The sequence below is a fragment of the Cyprinus carpio genome, chromosome B5 (genome assembly GCF_018340385.1).
Source record: "Cyprinus carpio isolate SPL01 chromosome B5, ASM1834038v1, whole genome shotgun sequence".
Lineage (NCBI taxonomy): Eukaryota > Metazoa > Chordata > Actinopteri > Cypriniformes > Cyprinidae > Cyprinus > Cyprinus carpio.
Genome location: NC_056601.1, coordinates 35,540,863 through 35,558,299, shown reverse-complemented (window position 1 = coordinate 35,558,299; position 17,437 = coordinate 35,540,863).

The window sequence follows — 17,437 nt, the reverse complement described above, 5'->3', positions numbered from 1 at the left end:
AGCAAACCCATCGTTTCATCACAATTAGCTGGGTTTCTCAGACAACACTGCTAAAACATTGTCCTGCAGATTTGCTTTATTCAACATCAAGAAGATCAGGCCCTTTCTTTCGGAACACGCTGCACAACTCCTTGTTCAAGCTCTAGTTCTGTCCAGGCTGGACTATTGCAACGCTCTCTTGGCAGGTCTTCCAGCCAGTTCTATCAAACCTTTACAATTAATCCAGAATGCGGCAGCAGGATTCATTTTTAATGAGCCGAGAATAATGCACGTCACATCTCTGTTCATCAATTTGCACTGGCTACCAATAGCTGCTCGCATAATATTCAAGGCATTGATGTTTGCCTTCAAAACCACCACTGGCTCTGCACCCCTTTACCTTAATTCATTACTTCAGACTTATGTGCTCTCTAGGAGCTTGCGTTTTATATATATATTCAATTCAATTCAATTCAAGTTTATTTGTATAGCACTTTTTACGATACAAATCATTACAAAGCAACTTTACAGAAAATTACGTTTCTACAATATTTAGTAGTAGCTTATCAGTGGTGACTGTCAGTTCATGGCAGTTATATATATATATACACACACACAAACCCGATTCCAAAAAAGTTGGGACACTGTACAAATTGTGAATAAAAACAGAATGCAATGATGTGGAAGGTTCAAATTTCAATATTGTATTCAGAATACAACATAGATGACATATCAAATGTTTAAACTGAGAAAATGTATCATTTTAAGGGAAATATAAGTTGATTTTAAATTTCATGGCATCAACACATCAGTTGGGACAAGGCCATGTTTACCACTGTGTGGCATCCCCTCTTCTTTTTATAACAGTTTGCAAATGTCTGGGGACTGAGGAGACAAGTTGCTCAAGTTTAGGAATAGGAATGTTGTCCCATTCTTGTCTAATACAGGCTTCTAGTTGCTCAACTGTCTTAGGTCTTCTTTGTCGCATCTTCCTCTTTATGATGCGCCAAATGTTTTCTATGGGTGAAAGATCTGGACTGCAGGCTGGCCATTTCAGTATCCGGATCCTTCTTCTACGCAGCCATGATGTTGTAATTGATGCAGTATGTGGTCTGGCATTGTCATGTTGGAAAGTGCAAGGTCTTCCTTGAAAGAGACGATGTCTGGATGGGAGCATATGTTGTTCTAGAACTTGGATATACCTTTCAGCATTGAAGCTGCCCATGCCACACACACTCATGCAACCCCATACCATCAGAGATGCAGGCTTCTGAACTGAGCGCTGATAACAACTTGGGTTGTCCTTGTCCTCTTTAGTCCAGATGACATGGCATCCCAGTTTTCCAAAAAAAACCTTCAAATTTTGATTCGTCTGACCACAGAACAGTGGACCTTTGTTGAGTCCAGGTATCGCCTCATGTTACCAGTAGTGACGCTGACCCTAGCCAAATGTAAAACTAGTGAAAAACTATCAGAAAAGATGAGTAGGGAAAAAAATGTCAGTGGCCTCCACCTGTTTTCTAATGGTTGCCCATCTAGTGCACCTGTTGTTAATTTTATTAACACCAAAGCAGCTGAAATGAATTAACAACCCCATCTGCTATGTAACTGACCAGGGCCCGGTTTCCCGATAACGCTCACTCTTAGCGCGGTAAGAAGACTCGAAAGATATATCTTACCAAAGTTGTTTATGTTCCTAAGTGTGTTCCCGAAGTGTCCCTTAGGAAGCTTCTTAACACGCTGCCACTTACGTCCGACGTTACAAAGGCGCTGTCCCAAGTGAAGGTGCTGAATAAGTTGGCATCGATTGCTCAGGAATCGATTTTCAACCTTCATGCGAAGGTGCATTACAGCGTTAAGAAAGACAACACGTTCTATGCAAATGAAACATTCCTCAAACTATTCCAGTAACATTTATTTTAAACATAGTTATCCGTAAAATATAGACTATTAATTAAATTATCAAATTGTCAGTAATATGTTCACACGATATGTTGTGACGGGTAGACGAACCGGGTATCCCTCGGTAATCATCCACCCTCCTTATCCCGTAATGATTTAAGTCAAATATATTTATATGTTTTTAACGACTTCTAAAAAATATGTAATACACTTTTATATTAATGGTAAGGTACTTTACAATCTGAATTCCCCTGCATGGCGCAGAAGGGCGTTGGTGACAGTGTGGACGCACCTCCACACCGAGGTCTTGCTTAGGCCGTAGCCCTCTCCCACGACCTCGATGAAGCTCCCTGTAGCGAAAAACCTTAGCGCTGTAAGCAGCTGGACTTCAGAGCTTAAAGCAAAATTCCGCCGCGTTACCCTGGCAAGCGCAGGTCTGAGAAGGTCCAGCAGCTCCATAATGAGTTGTGTTGGGAGGCGATTTTTTTTTTTAATATAGCACGTTAGGCAAAATGTCAAAAGTGCTTAAGTTTTGCCGAATAAAAAATTGACATGGACTAAACAGCTCCGCTGCCGGCGCCGTCTTTGATTCAATACAAGGACACGTTGGATCGCTGCCATAGTTGGTCGCTTACTAGACACCACCATGCTTACCCATTTAAAGATCTTAGCCATTTAGAGCCAAATTGTTTGCCAGATTTTAATTATCAAAAGTGATTGCCAATTTAACCGCTTTAGTGACATTACGAAATAGCCTAGGCTAATTACCAACATATTAGTTCTGATACCAAATAAAGTCAACTTCATAAATACCTGTACAGAGGCGTGTCTACGTGGTGGCCAGGGGTGGCACAATGATACGGCGGTTGGAGCGTGCCTCTCCCGAGCGGGGTCCCAGTCTGTGAGCGACTTTCACGGAAAAGGCCAGTTGGTCTGCGATGTCTGGTGAGACCTGGCTGAATAGATAGACTTGTTTTAAGTAAATTTCTAACTGCATCTGGCAGTGGCGGATCCTGGCATGTGTAGCTGCCTAGGGCCGCTTTCTTCTCCTCTTTATACTTAATTTTAGGCGGTTTCTATAGCGTGATATTTGACATATCGAGAGTGCATAATGTTACGTGATCCATGTAATGCGCGAGCACGAATCTCCACTCGCATGTGGATTTCCTTCATTCACACAAAACTGGATGTGTGCTTTTAAATATACATTGTTCTTTTATGAATTGGCTCTGCTTGTGCTCAAAGATTACGTGTATGCTCAAACGTTCTTGCATCACTGAAGACTAGAAGCGCCTTTTTTCTAATTCAGATGAGGAGTAGGCTTATCTCATTAAATGGAAGCAAGCTGATTATAGTCAGCCTTAGTTTTTTATTTTATTAATAGCCTTCTTATTTTAGTTAAGTGCTTAACTTATAAATATGCATTTATTCAATTGTTTTATTAAGTGCATTTGTATTTTGTTGTTTTTGTATATAGTTTTGCAATAAAAGCATATTAACCAGGTTCCAGAAATAATCACTGATGGTGCTTCTAAAATTAGTGAGGGTGCTCTAGTCTTAATGCCCATTTTCACATATTTTCTCCCGTCTATTGCTTTGGTCATCATTGTGTCAATCACTGCTACTTCGAGAGTGAATCCCACATAAATATGCAGATGTCCCCCCCGCCAACCTCTTTTGAGCCAGTGCCCCAGACTGGCCACCCCTTTTAAAATGCTCTAGACACGCCCCTGGGCCTGTATCCATTGCGAACATATTTTATTATTAGTCTTAAAATGTCCATAACATAAAATCATTTTTGAGCCACAACATTGTCAACATACCATAGTTGGACTTGTACTGCACTGCGATGATTTCTAAAGACTGCTGCACAGTGGCGGTGACTAGCGTCTTGAGCTCAAACAACGCTAAGAGAGAGCTTACGAATGGTCCAGACCAACCTTACGAAAGTGTGACTTACAGAAGATATACTTAGCGTACGAACGTGTCGGGAATCGTGCCATAACATTAAGAGAGAGGTTAAGGAATAGGTTAAGAACTACTTAGCGATAAGAACGTTTTGGGGAACCGGGCCCAGATCAATATCCCAGAAGTTTAATTTACTTGATGGTATACTCTGATTAAAAAGTGTTCCTTTAATTTTTTTGAGCAGTATATATATATATATACTCTTTGGGTTTTGACATTTTACAGAAGGGCATCTGAAATGACAAGAACTAGACTCAAACTTGTATAAAAACATGTGAAGAAGTTTCTGCCAGTTCACAGTTTAGCATGCATATTTTTATGTGTGTAAATTTTCCCTTGAAACTGCATATGCAGATTTTTTTCCTCATGGTATGATTTCATTTTATTATACTGGAATTGCAAGTTGTTCAGAGGATTCCCTTTTTGATAGCGTTTCACATGTATGATTTTTATCTCTCTACAGGTTGTATAATTGTGGTGTCACAGATGAAGGTTGTACTGCTCTGACTTCAGCTCTGAGATCAAACCCGTCACACCTGAGAGAACTGAATCTGTCATTGAATAAACTAGGAGATTCTGGTATGCATCTACTCTCTGCTGGACTGAAGGATCCTCTCTGTAAACTGGAAAAATTAAAGTAAGCTCATATATGACTCATGCTGTGTACTGTATTGGGTCATCAATTAAGACAGATATTTTGCATAAAATATAGATAGTCTGATAGTCTCATCTCATCTACTGATAGTCTCTGTCAGAGATTTATTCATAGAAATATTGTAGACTGCAATATTATGTTGCTGTATTCAAATAAAGGTTTAAAAATAAAAATGTAAATTGCCACATTCAAAGATTTTAAAATACATGCTAAGTGTCACTAACTGAAGAAGTATATGTTTAGCTAATTGCCAGCCTCTTACACGTATGCTTCTCATAATTAGTGAATATGCATATAAACAGCCTTTTAATTAACAGAGTAGAATAATCATGGCTAATAGTACGGCATGCAGACGTAAAAGAAAACCAAACTGGACACAGCTGTTAGTTCTAATGAAAACAAGGATATAATCAAAGGAAAATCTGGAATTGGGATTTCCGCCATAACCAAAGGCGATACCTTAATAAAAGCTCATTATCGCCAAATATTTCTTTAAATTTTTATGTTCCGAGGCAGATTGCTAGCAACAGCTATTTTAGGATAGTTTGTGGCTTGGTCTTAAATAGTGACTTAGCAGTCCTCTTCACTACTCCTAACCTTTCTCAGGTTTAGGAGCTAGTTTTAGTGCTAAAATGTTTTGTGAAATACTCTTAGAGCAAAAATTTAGGACTGACACACCCATTAATTTTAAGATTTTCTCCTAAATCGGCGAGTTATGAGCTATTTTTAGCATTAAGATGTTATGTGAATACGAGCCCTGATCATAGAGAGTGAAGAGTGTGTCATTGTTCTCTACAGGTTAAGTTTTTGAGTTATAGATGATGGTTGTTGTGCTGTTGTTTCTTCTGTTATGTGATAAAACTCATAACTGATGGAACTGGATCTGTCTGTGAATAAACTAGGAGATTCAGTGAAGCTGCTTTCTGATGTACTACGGAATCCTCACTGTAAACTGGAGAAACTGTGGTAAAATCATATATGACACACTGGAAAGTATACTGTATGTGAAGTGCAAATTAAATTACAATTTTGAAAACAAGATTACAAATTCAAAAATAAAACAACAAATAGTAACACTTTATTTTAAGTCCACTTTAGACATTCTGCTAACAGTAAGTAACTTTAATACATAGCAAATACATTTGAACAAGCAGTCATTAGTGTATTAGTAGACTGTCTGCTTAATATCTTCTAACACTTTATTTTGATGGGTCCACAACATACAACATACTGACTATGAGAAACTTTGCAAGTACATGTCAACTTATTCTACTAACCTTAACAGTCTACTCAGAGTTAGTTGACATGTAGTTGCAAAGTTACTTATAGTTAGTAGACTGTCTAAAGTGGATTATCAAAATAAAATGTAACCCAACAAATTATAAACTCAATGGCAAATCTTAATACAAAACAAGTCTGACAAAATAAAAAAAGACAGGTATTGTTTGCAAATAGAATACTTATCATTGATTTGGATGATTGGACAAGACATCTGTCAGTCAAGATGTACAGAAAGTAAATGATTGTGTGACCAACTTTGTTTCTTTCTTGTACATGCGTGGTCTTGAACCCTTTTTTGCAATAGCAAAAACTTTTAAATTGATTATCTGTTTACACTTAGTGCACATAGCCTGTCAGACAAAATTATAAAAGAAACCAGTCACATACTGTCAGTGGGAGAGTAAGGACAGTGGGCTTAGCTTTTGTCACCAACCCAGGTACAAATCTGCCTTTTCCTGATCGCATCCTCCTCCCTATTTTCCAGTACATTACAGCTTGGAGATGTATTCGATTTAAACAAAAGTTAAATGTTCAAAAAACGGAAATAATGTGTCTGACAGGTATTTAATAGAGGGATTAAAGTGCCTAATGGTTATTCAGTAGGTCTTCTAATTGATCAGGGAGGCTGGCAGCCATGTGCAGCTCATATTTTTACTGTTCTCAAAACTGTGGCTCTCTTCTGGCAATCACTACTTCATACATACAGTACTAGTACAGTTCTATGTAGTGAATAGTGTCATTAATAAAACGTATTTTGCATAAAAGTACAGACAGTGCAATAAGAAATATTTCTCTTTAGACTTCTGATGTTTTATCATGTTTTGTGTTCTGTGACATTTTGATTTCGTCCTCAAACATATTGATTTGTGCTTTAAGTCTGTAGTTTAATGGATTCACAGCTTAACTGATCTGATTTGAGAGAGTGAAGAGTGTGTCATTGTTCTCTACAGGCTGAGTTTGTGTGGAGTCACAGATGAAGGTTGTGCTGCTCTGGCTTCAGCTCTGAGATCAAACCCCTCACACCTGAGGGAACTGAGTCTGTCTTGGAATAAACTAGAAAGTTCTAGTCTGACACTTCTCTGTGCTGTACTGGAGGATCCTCACTGTAAACTGGAGAAACTGTGGTAAGATCATTTGACTCACACATAAAGCACAATGTGAGGTATATTTGAAGTTTCCAGGCTCTTTCTGTTGCTGTGAGTTAAACTGACTGAGCTGTAACACACAAGCTGATCTTTACAAATGATCACTTACTGATTAGTTATAAATTGTATTCCATTATTGATTGCAAATTATGTGATGAAAATTGTAGTAATAATCTATAAAATTACACACATTAGGTTATGTATTCTGACTAGGGATGTCCCGATACTGAGTCCCAATCCGATACTTGTATATTCCTAGAATTTGGATTCAAAATTCAGGTACATTAAAGTTATTAAAATCAATGCAATGTATACAGAGTTGTGCCGAGAGTACAAGTTATATATGCAGGGACATGCACAGGCATTTTTAGGGGCAGGGGCTCAAGTGGGAAAAAGGGCACTTCTCATATTTATAAAAAAAAAAAGAAAAAATCTAAACAAAACATTACATATATTAGGGGTGTGCGATATTGACAAAAAAAAATCTCAAAATTTTCTGGGATTTTATCGATAACGGTAATTAGATGATATTTTGCTGAGTGTGTTATTGTGCTTGTATCTAAAGGACTACTGTGGACAGATGACTCCTAAAGTTTTTGATATTCTTCATATTCTGTGTGGTGATCAGTTCACAGCAGTGATAGAAATAAATCTTTTCCAATAAGTTTAAATAGAATTTTTACCTTTAATGGGCATTTTTACCTTTATAAAGCCCTTTTTTCTAAAAGTGTGCATCATCTTTTCAGTCAAATTCTTAAATTGAATCAGTTAGAATAAGTCATTTGGGCTGTTACCAAGCAAATGAAGTCAGTATTGACAAAATTAATCTTTGGACAAAGTTAATCTTTGAAGTTGAGTTGGAAGGGGGATTTGGATTTTTTTTTAATTTGTTTAATGTTTGATGTGGATGTTTTTTGTATTTAGTTTGAAGTGCATTAATACTGGTTTGATATTTTAAACATAAAACGTTGAATACTGATATTTTAAATTATATATTAAAAAAAACATGCCTTGTAAAAAAAGTAATATATTTAAAATATTTACAGTTATTTCATACTAAGTTTAGTTCAAATCTATAAACATATTTACTGACAGATAACTTGAGACTTACTGATACAAAAATTATAATTAAACTTTACTTGTGCACAATGCACTTCTCTTAATAAGTCTAAAATGTGTTTTAATGTCACTTTTGACGAGGATTGTATGATCTTTGAATAATATCGGACTTTAAATGCAAAATATTTAAAATGTACCTTAAGTATACTTGTAATAGTTCCACTTTAGCACAGTAAAATGTACTAAGTATATCTTTAATTGTACTTCAGCACTACTTCTACATATTTTTTATGCATTAAGTACAAAATTAGTTGTTCCAATTTAGCAGACTTTAAGTATACCAGTTTAGTATACTAAAAGTACAATTGCAGGGTACTTTTTATTAAGTACATAAATATGTAAATGTATTTGTAGGATACTTAGCATGAAATAAATGTATTTCAAATACATTTAAGTAAATGTATTTTTCACTAGTGATAACTGTCTTAATATTAAATTCTTGTTTATTGAACTGCTGTATAAAATCAATATAACATTTGTTATCATGCTGCTTTTTGGTGGAAAAACGTTAGTCTTCATGTGATACTGATAAACTATATGGAATGATATTAATATTCATTTCTGCCCCATATCTTGAATTTCGTGATCAATCTAAATGCATTTTAATAAACTGAATCATGCAGTGGAAGAATGCGCACTGGTCTAACCTGCTAAATTTAGCTAATTTGCATGGTAGCTCATGAGTCATGGATGTTAACAAGACAAATTAACTATATTTGCCTTTTGTCATTTGGATAATCAGCTGTTAATTTGAAACACAGGTAGCTTAGTCTGTTGTTCATCACCACTCACCTCCACACTAAGACAAACACAACTGGAAAGTGAGGGAAGGCATCACTTCTGCTGTTCTCTGTCTTTACCTGTTATGTGCATATCAGAGTCTCAACATTTCCTGACCCGACCTGATATATATATATATATAATTTTTTTAGAAATCTAGGAGCAAACAGACACGCACGCACACACACACACATATATTCATTTATTTAAAAAAATATAAACAAACTGCAGAAAAAGGGCACTTTCGCTCAAGGAAGAAAAGGGGCTGAATATGTATAATATAATATAATATAATATAATATAATATAATATAATATAATATAATATAATATAATATAATATAATAAGATACACTCTCTATGCACACACTATATAAAGACATTGGTATATGTACTGTAAACATGGTATGATATGGAATGGTAGACATTCACACAACGTTCTGGTTGAGTGAACACTGGTGTGTTTGTCTGCCACTGTTCTCCGGTGTTTCTTTGCCTAGGTTTCATTTCCCTTTTCTGGATTAAACTTTGTGGACACTGTGAATTTTTCACCCTGCTTTACTCTTTGTGAATTTTGCACCCTCCGTATTTTTACTCTTTGAACTTTTGCACCCTGTTTTAGAGGACTACAGAGCATCTCTAACACATGCTGGCTGGTGTGTCTGTCGCTGGCTGTTTTGCCCTGGTTTCGCCTCCCTTCCAGGATTAATCCCTATGTACATTGTGCCCTTTTACCCCGGTTCCTGTGGATTTAATTTTATTTGTTCCAACGACTAAGCCAAACTTCTGATGTTCCCTCGTAATCTTTTTCCTGTCCTTCATTGACCTATCGCGAGCCTTGCTCCCCTCATTTCCCCTAGTTTGTTGCGTATCATCCCGTGGGTAAGTCTCCACTCTCTATCTGGTCTGTTACCGGTTTACTCTTTTTTTTTTTTTTGGGGGGGGTGGGGTTTAAAGGTCTTGGGCATTCTTATCCAGTCTGCTCTTTTCCTACCCAACAGGGTGGTTCTGGGTGTTTTTTTGTGTGGTGTTCAGGCTAACGCGTATTCTAACATGGTCATGCAGTAGGGTTAAGGCCGCGATATACTGCAAACGAAATCGAAGAATGAACTGATATGACGTCATTTCGAAGAAAATCAGGTCGAAACGAAGTTCGTTTTGAGTTTGTTTCGGCAGTTCGAAACAACTGACCAAAGCGAACTTTCTGGGGGAGTTCGTTTGGCTCCTAAACACCTTTGAGCTGCCATTGGTCCGTGGCAATTGCGCAGTCGGTGGGTGTGTTCTGAAACTCCACCCTCTTTGACGTGCATTTTTTTTTTTTCCCGGTTTGTATCTTATTCAACGGAGGTCAGGCAAGAGAACAACATCTCCTATCACTAGCAACATAAATACATTGTGTCAAATAGCTGAGCTGGCACAAATATATCCACACCTGTACGATCGCTCACGGAGAGACTTTAAAGTTTCAAAGAAAGCATTTAATTCGTAGAAAGAAACTGCAACGAAGCTTGGTGTCGACGACCCAGAGTTATGCAAAAAGCGAAGCAGAGAAACATCTGAGACAAGTTTTCCAAAGCCATAAAGAGAATGAAAGGAAAGGTTAAAGATTTAAGGTAGCAAGTACCAAATGCATGTGTTTCAAATAAATGTTACATCATGCTGCTGCTGTTGTTTTTCTTTCAATAAGCGAATTAAAAGGGTGTACAATAAATGAAATGCCAAATGAACATACAATAATAAACCTTTGTTTTTATCAAAAGTAAATCATGACTCCACATAAAATATAAAAAGGTATAACAATTTATCCAGTTTAATAAAAATAAATGAACACTAATAAAATAATTTACACTTCCCATAAAGGACTGATAAAAATAAAAATAAATGAATACTAATAAAATAAAGTAACAAACTGACTCCAATATTTTTTTTCCACATCATGCTAAAGTTTTATTATGAGACATTCACACTGTCACATTATGAGACATTCACACTTCCCATAAATTATGGTTATTTTGGGTCATTATGGTTCTTTTGTATTGCAAACATGATACTTGACTCTGAACTGCTGCTAATCATTATTCTTTTGTCTATAATATTCTGACTATTGGTGCCCGTCACCCAGATTACCTACTCATCATTTCATCGTTCGCATACCTTGTCAGTGTCGTGCGCTTGCTTAGACTTTTGTTGTGATAAACATTAAAGTGTGTTCAAGTGCTAGCAAAAGACAGTGTAAAGAAATACTCTTTGAAAGAAGCAGTTAAATCAGTGGAAGTTAAAAGCAGTGTAAGTGTATTTATTTCTTGTCTCATTAGGGTTTAGCGCAGTTGTCGTTGCTAGGAAACGCTTGTTTTGTTTACTGTGTTGAGACGTGCTGCGTTTGGTCTCGTACTCTATCGCATACGTTGTCAGTGTCGTGTGCTTGCTTAGACCTTTGTTGTGATAAACAGTAAAGTGTGTTTTCCGTTTTGTCTGACGGGTATAAAAAAAGTTAGTATACAGCGGCAGCGGTTGCGGCAGCCCTCCTGTTAAGCCCTCCTCGTGTGAAGACCGAAGAGTGTAAAGACCATCAACTCTACCGTGCGACTCCACCAGGCAGAGACACCTGCAAGGGTTTTAAGTATTGTTTTGATTAATCCTTTTTCCTTCTACTTGTTTCACTTTTGTTTCAGTTTCTATAACAAATTCTTACTATGTGTTTCCAGATCCCTACTATCACTACCACTCGCAAACCACACATCACACACTGTAGGCAGCACAATCCTAACAACCTGCACACTTTGCCTATGTCTGCTAATACACTACTTTCTTTTTCTATTGGTCTCTGGAATTGCCAGTCTGCTGTAAACAAAGCCGATTTCATTACTTCTATTATTATTCATTCAAAGCCGATTTCATTACTTCTATTATTATTCATTCAAAGCTAAATCTCATGGCCCTGACAGAGACCTGGATCAAACCAGAGGAGACTGCTACACCTGCAGCCCTCTCCAATAATTTCTCATTTTCCCACTCCCCCCGTTTGACTGGAAGAGGTGGAGGTACTGGTCTGCTCATCTCTAATGATTGGAAATTTAATCCAATCTTTGGGTATCAACAGTTCCTTTGAATCTCATTCCGTTACTGTTACCTACCCTCTTAAAATACATTTTGTAGTTGTCTATCGACCCCCAGGACCACTAGGTATCTTTTTGGATGAATTAGATGTGCTGCTCTCAAACTTTCCTGAGGATGGTACTCCCCTAGTTATGCTTGGAGATTTCAACATCCACCTAGATAAAACTCTATCTGCTGACTTCCACACTCTGCTTGCCTCTTTTGATCTCAACCGAGTGTCAACTACTGCTACTCACAAATCAGGCAACGAACTGGACCTTATTTACACACGACACTGCTCCACTGATCATGTACTGGTTACTCCACTGCACACCTCAGATCACTTCCTCCTCACTCTTAACCTCAACATCACTTACCCCTCCACATGTCATCTTTCGACATAACCTACGCTCACTCTCACCCTCCCGGCTTTCTGCTATGGTTTTATCTTCGCTTCCTTCCCCTAAACTGTTAGCATCTTTTGATACTAACAGTGCTACTGATACTTTCTGCTCGACTCTTACATCTTGTTTAGACACTGTCTGCCCCTTGTCTTCCAGGCCAGCCCGTACCACCCCTTCAGCCCCTTGGTTATCTGATGTTCTACGCGAACATCGTTCTAAGCTTAGAGCTGTTGAAAGGGTGTGACGCAAATCCAAAAATACTACTGATCTTAATGTGTATCAGTCACTCCTCTCTTCCTTCTCTGCTTATGTCTCCACTGCTAAAAGGACATACTACTGCAGCATTTGGACCAATCAGACACACAACTATTTGTTATATTTAACAAATAATATCGAATGCCTCCTCATCTAACCAAAGGGTCTATGGACCCTTCCCCCAATATGCAACTATCACCTCAAAAAAGGTAGAACAGGCCTCTGGTTCCATAGCAACCAAAGGCACACTATCTGATAACACTAGGTTTACGACGCCCAGGAATGTGCACTAAGCAACTCTTAACTCAAGTCTCTCAAAAACAGCCACATAATGCACATAAAAAGTGACTCTTCTCTAATTAATTAATAGAAAAACCTTTCTTTGAATTAATTTGCATATACTTTAGGGCATTGTGTATGCTGTTACTGTTCTTGTACATTGTGTTTTGTATATGTTTTATACATGCTTATGATGGATCACTAGTTAATATAACCTCATCTATATGATGTTTAGTATACATAAGTTCGTATTTTCATGATCTAAATGAGAGTGTATATTATATGTTGATGCCTATGCAACACATAAGTTTTATAAGAATCTTAAAGATTCTTCTCTTGAACCACCCAATCTAATTTCATATGCAAGACACCATACTGGAGACAAAGAGTTCCCAAGTAAAACTTCCCTCCAAAAGGTACCATCTCTCATTGGCTCACTCAAATCCTGAGGGTGTGACATCGTCCCCCTATATAGATCACTGATCACCAGATCAGGGCGGTTCTTTTAGATTCAGGAATTCCAGGAGAAGATGCTGAGCTAAGAGCCTTAAAAACCACGCTAAGCGTGCGCCAGGCCGTTCGGCCTTGACTTTCCATTCATCAAGATCCTTTGATTCGAACTGGTCTCATCAACTCACTTCAGCAGAGACCAACTTGGGCCCCAAAGTGCATCAGGACTCTTTTTCAAACAGGCGAGACATGCAAGTCTCAAACTTAGTCTTATAAATTGATACATTTAAGTATCATATGCACCTTTTACAAAGGTGTGTTTGAACTAAGAAACTGATGTTTCCTTCAGGCTGTAGATCCGCTGAATATCAAATTGTACCATATCTTCATGTTTTATTTCTCCTCTCTTTACTGCTTAAGCTTTAACCCTTTATTAATAAAATTAAAAACGTCAGTGCACAATTTTCCACACCACAATCCGTCAAGCACATCTCACCAGCAAACATACACTCTTTCACATCCTTCTCTTCACTCTATGAGGCAGAAGTCTCCAAACTCATCCTTTCTAATCATCCTACTACTTGTCCGCTTGATCCTATTCCATCTCATCTCCTTCAAGCCATTTCTCCTGCAGTTGTAACTGCACTCACTCACATCATTAACATATCCTTCCACACTGGTGTTTTCTCCTCATCATTTAGACAGGCTTGTATAACTCCACTACTTAAGAAACCCACCCTCAACCCAACTCTTTTAGAGAACTACAGACCAGTTTCCAGTCTTCCTTTCATTGCAAAAACACTTGAACGAGCTGTGTTCAACCAAGTCTCTGCCTTTCTCACACAGCACAACCTCCTTGACAGCAACCAATCTGGCTTCAGAAGAGGACATTCAACTGTGACTGCCTTGCTCTCAGTTGTTGAAGCCCTAAGACTGGCAAGAGCGGAATCCAAATCTTCAATACTTATCTTGCTTGATCTGTCTGCTGCTTTTGACACTGTTAACCACCAGATCCTCCTGTCAACCGTACTGGCAAAGAGCATCTCATGAACCGCACTCCAGTGGTTTGAGTCTTACCTATCAGATAGGTCCTTCAAAGTATCTTGGAGAGGTGAGGTGTCCAAGTCGCAACATCTAACTACTGGGGTGCCTCAGGGCTCAGTTCTTGGACCACTTCTCTTCTCTGTCTATATGGCATCATTAGGTTCTGTCATTCAGAAATATGGCTTTTCATACCACTGCTATGCTGATGACACTCAACTCTACCTCTCATTCCATCCTGATGATCCGACGGTAGCTGCTCGCATCTCAGCTTGTCTAACTGACATTTCTTGCTGGATGAAGGACCATCACCTTCAACTCGACCTTGCCAAGACAGAACTGCTTTTGGTTCCATCAAACCCATCGTTTCATCACAATTTCACCATCCAGTTAGGCACATCAACCGTAACTCCTTCAAAAACAGCCAGAAAACTTGGAGTTATGATTTATGATCAGCTAACTTTCTTAGACCACATTGCTAAAACTGTCCGGTCCTGCAGATTTGCTTTATTCAACATTAAGAAGATCAGGCCCTTTCTTTCGGAACATGCTGCACAACTCCTTGTTCAAGCTCTTGTTCTGTCCAGGCTGGACTATTGCAATGCTCTCTTGGCAGGTCTTCCAGCCAGTTCTATCAAACCTTTACAATTAATCCAGAATGCAGCAGCAAGATTAATTTTTAATGAGCCGAAAAGAATAGATGTCACAACTCTGTTTATCAATTTGCACTGGCTACCAATCGCTGCTCGCATAAAATTCAAGGCATTGATGTTTGCCTACAAAACCATCACTGGCTCTGCACCCCTTTACCTAAATTCATTACTTCAGACTTATGTGCCCTCTACAAGGTTGCATTCTGCAAGTGAACGTCGCTTGATTGTGCCATCCCAAAGAAGCACAAAGTCCCTTTTACGGACTTTTAAATTAAATGTTCCCTCCTGGTGGAATGACCTGCTCAACTCAATCCGAGCAGCTGAGTCTTTAGCCATCTTCAAGAATCAGCTTAAAACACATCTCTTCCATCTTTATTTGACCCTTTAACTTTAGCACTAACTATTCTAATTCTATTCTTAAAAAAAAAAAATCTAACTAGCTTTCTAATCTTTTTGTATTCTGTTTTCTTTTCATTTATTATACAATTAACAAAAGCAAAAGCAAAAAAAAAGACCTCTAACGGTAGCTTGCTCTATTCTTTTTCTATTCTATCTGTTTTCTTTTTATTTATTATATTATGTGTTCTGCGTTAAGCTAACTGAGACTTGTTATAGCACTCTTATATCATTGCTCTTTTGTTGATTTTGATTGCTTCCATTGTCCTCATTTGTAAATCGTTTTGGATAAAAGCGTCTGCTAAATGACTAAAACAAGCGCGAGTTATGTTTACATTAATCTACACCCCGCCTCCAGCAGTGCGGGGATGTCGGAATGTTCGAAAACAGTATACCGTCACTGAGCCTTTTCAAACTTATTTTTGCCCACAAACAAAGAACGAAAACATACTTCGTTTGAAGTATACTGGGGCCTTTAGAAAATATTTGTTTTTTACAGCTTAGCGTTTTCTCCGTGCTGTTCGGTATTTTACTGTTTTTTCAATGTGCACGGCATGTCGGCTTTACTCATTTTTTAGTTCCTCACAAGTTTTTATCTACAATGGTTCTTTGCTACTCACCTGCTGAACTGGTTCAGTTTAAATCATCATCACCTTTACCAGAAGGAATCTGGTAAACTCTGTTGCATGTTGGGGATTGCCCGTCACCGACACTATGTTCATCGCGGCTCACGTCGCAAATTTTGTACCATCAGTTCTCCTAGTACTTCTGCTGATTATCAAATACCGGTTCTCTTGTCTCTTGTCTACTTCCCTTGTGCCATACTAGATGCTGGAGTAAACTCTTGTAATCTCGTATCTCTGGAATATTCACCAATATACTCTCAAACTAGACTCATGTCAGATCTTTCTCAGAGTGTGGATTGTCCTGTTAAATTTGGGTTAATAAATGTTAGATCAGTGTCCAACAAATCATTCATCTTAAATGACTTTTGCACTACTCATGATTTGGATTTTTATTAATGACAGAGACATGGCCCAGTCCTGGTGATTCTACAGCCCTAGTGGAACTATTAATTTTTTAATTCTCCTAGAACTGCTGGCCGTGGAGGTGGAATTGCAACAATTTTCAGGAACTGTTTTAAGTGCAAACACTTGCCTGATGAAATGAAGCTTTGAGGTGCAGTTGTTCAAGGTTGATCTTACCACTTCCTTGCTCTTTGCCCTGGTTTACAGACCTCCGAAATTTAATAAGGACTTTATCCAAGAATTTTCTGAATTTTTGGCTTCTCTAGTGTTGTCACTCCAAACCTCTGGTCAAAGAGGTTTATACAATTAGATTTTATATAATCTGTCACTGGGACCTACACATAAGAAGGGTCACACTTCGGATCTAGTGTTTTCACATGGTTTTCCTGTGAATAATATTAATTTACCTTTACATTTAATCATTTAGCAGACGCTTTTATCCAAAGTGACTTACAAATGAGAACAATAGAAGCAATCAGATCAAGATGAGAAAGAGAACAACATACAAGTGCTATGCCAAGTCTCAGTTAGTCTAGTACATAACACGTAGCCAGGGTTTTTTTTTTTTAGAATATGATAGACAAGAAAAGAAAAGGTAAGTACTAGTATTAGTTGGTTAAGTGCAGGCGAAAAAGATGAGTCTTTAGATGTTTTTTGAAAATGAGTAAAGACGCAGCTGTTCGAATTGAGATCGGGAGGTCATTCCACCAGCTGAGCGCAGCCCAGGAAAAGGTCCGTGAGAGTGATTTTGAACCTCTTTGGGATGGCACCACAAGGCATCGTTCACTTGCAGAGCGCAAACTTCTGGAGGGCACATAAGATTGAACTAATGAGCTTAGGTATGTTGGTGCCGTGCCAGTGGTCGTCTTGTAGGCAAGCATCAGTACCTTGAATTTGATGCGAGCGGCGACTGGTAGCCAGTGTAACCTGATGAGGAGAGGAGTAACGTGAGCTGTTTTTGGCTCATTGAAGACAACCCTCGCTTGCTGCATTCTGGATCAGTTGCA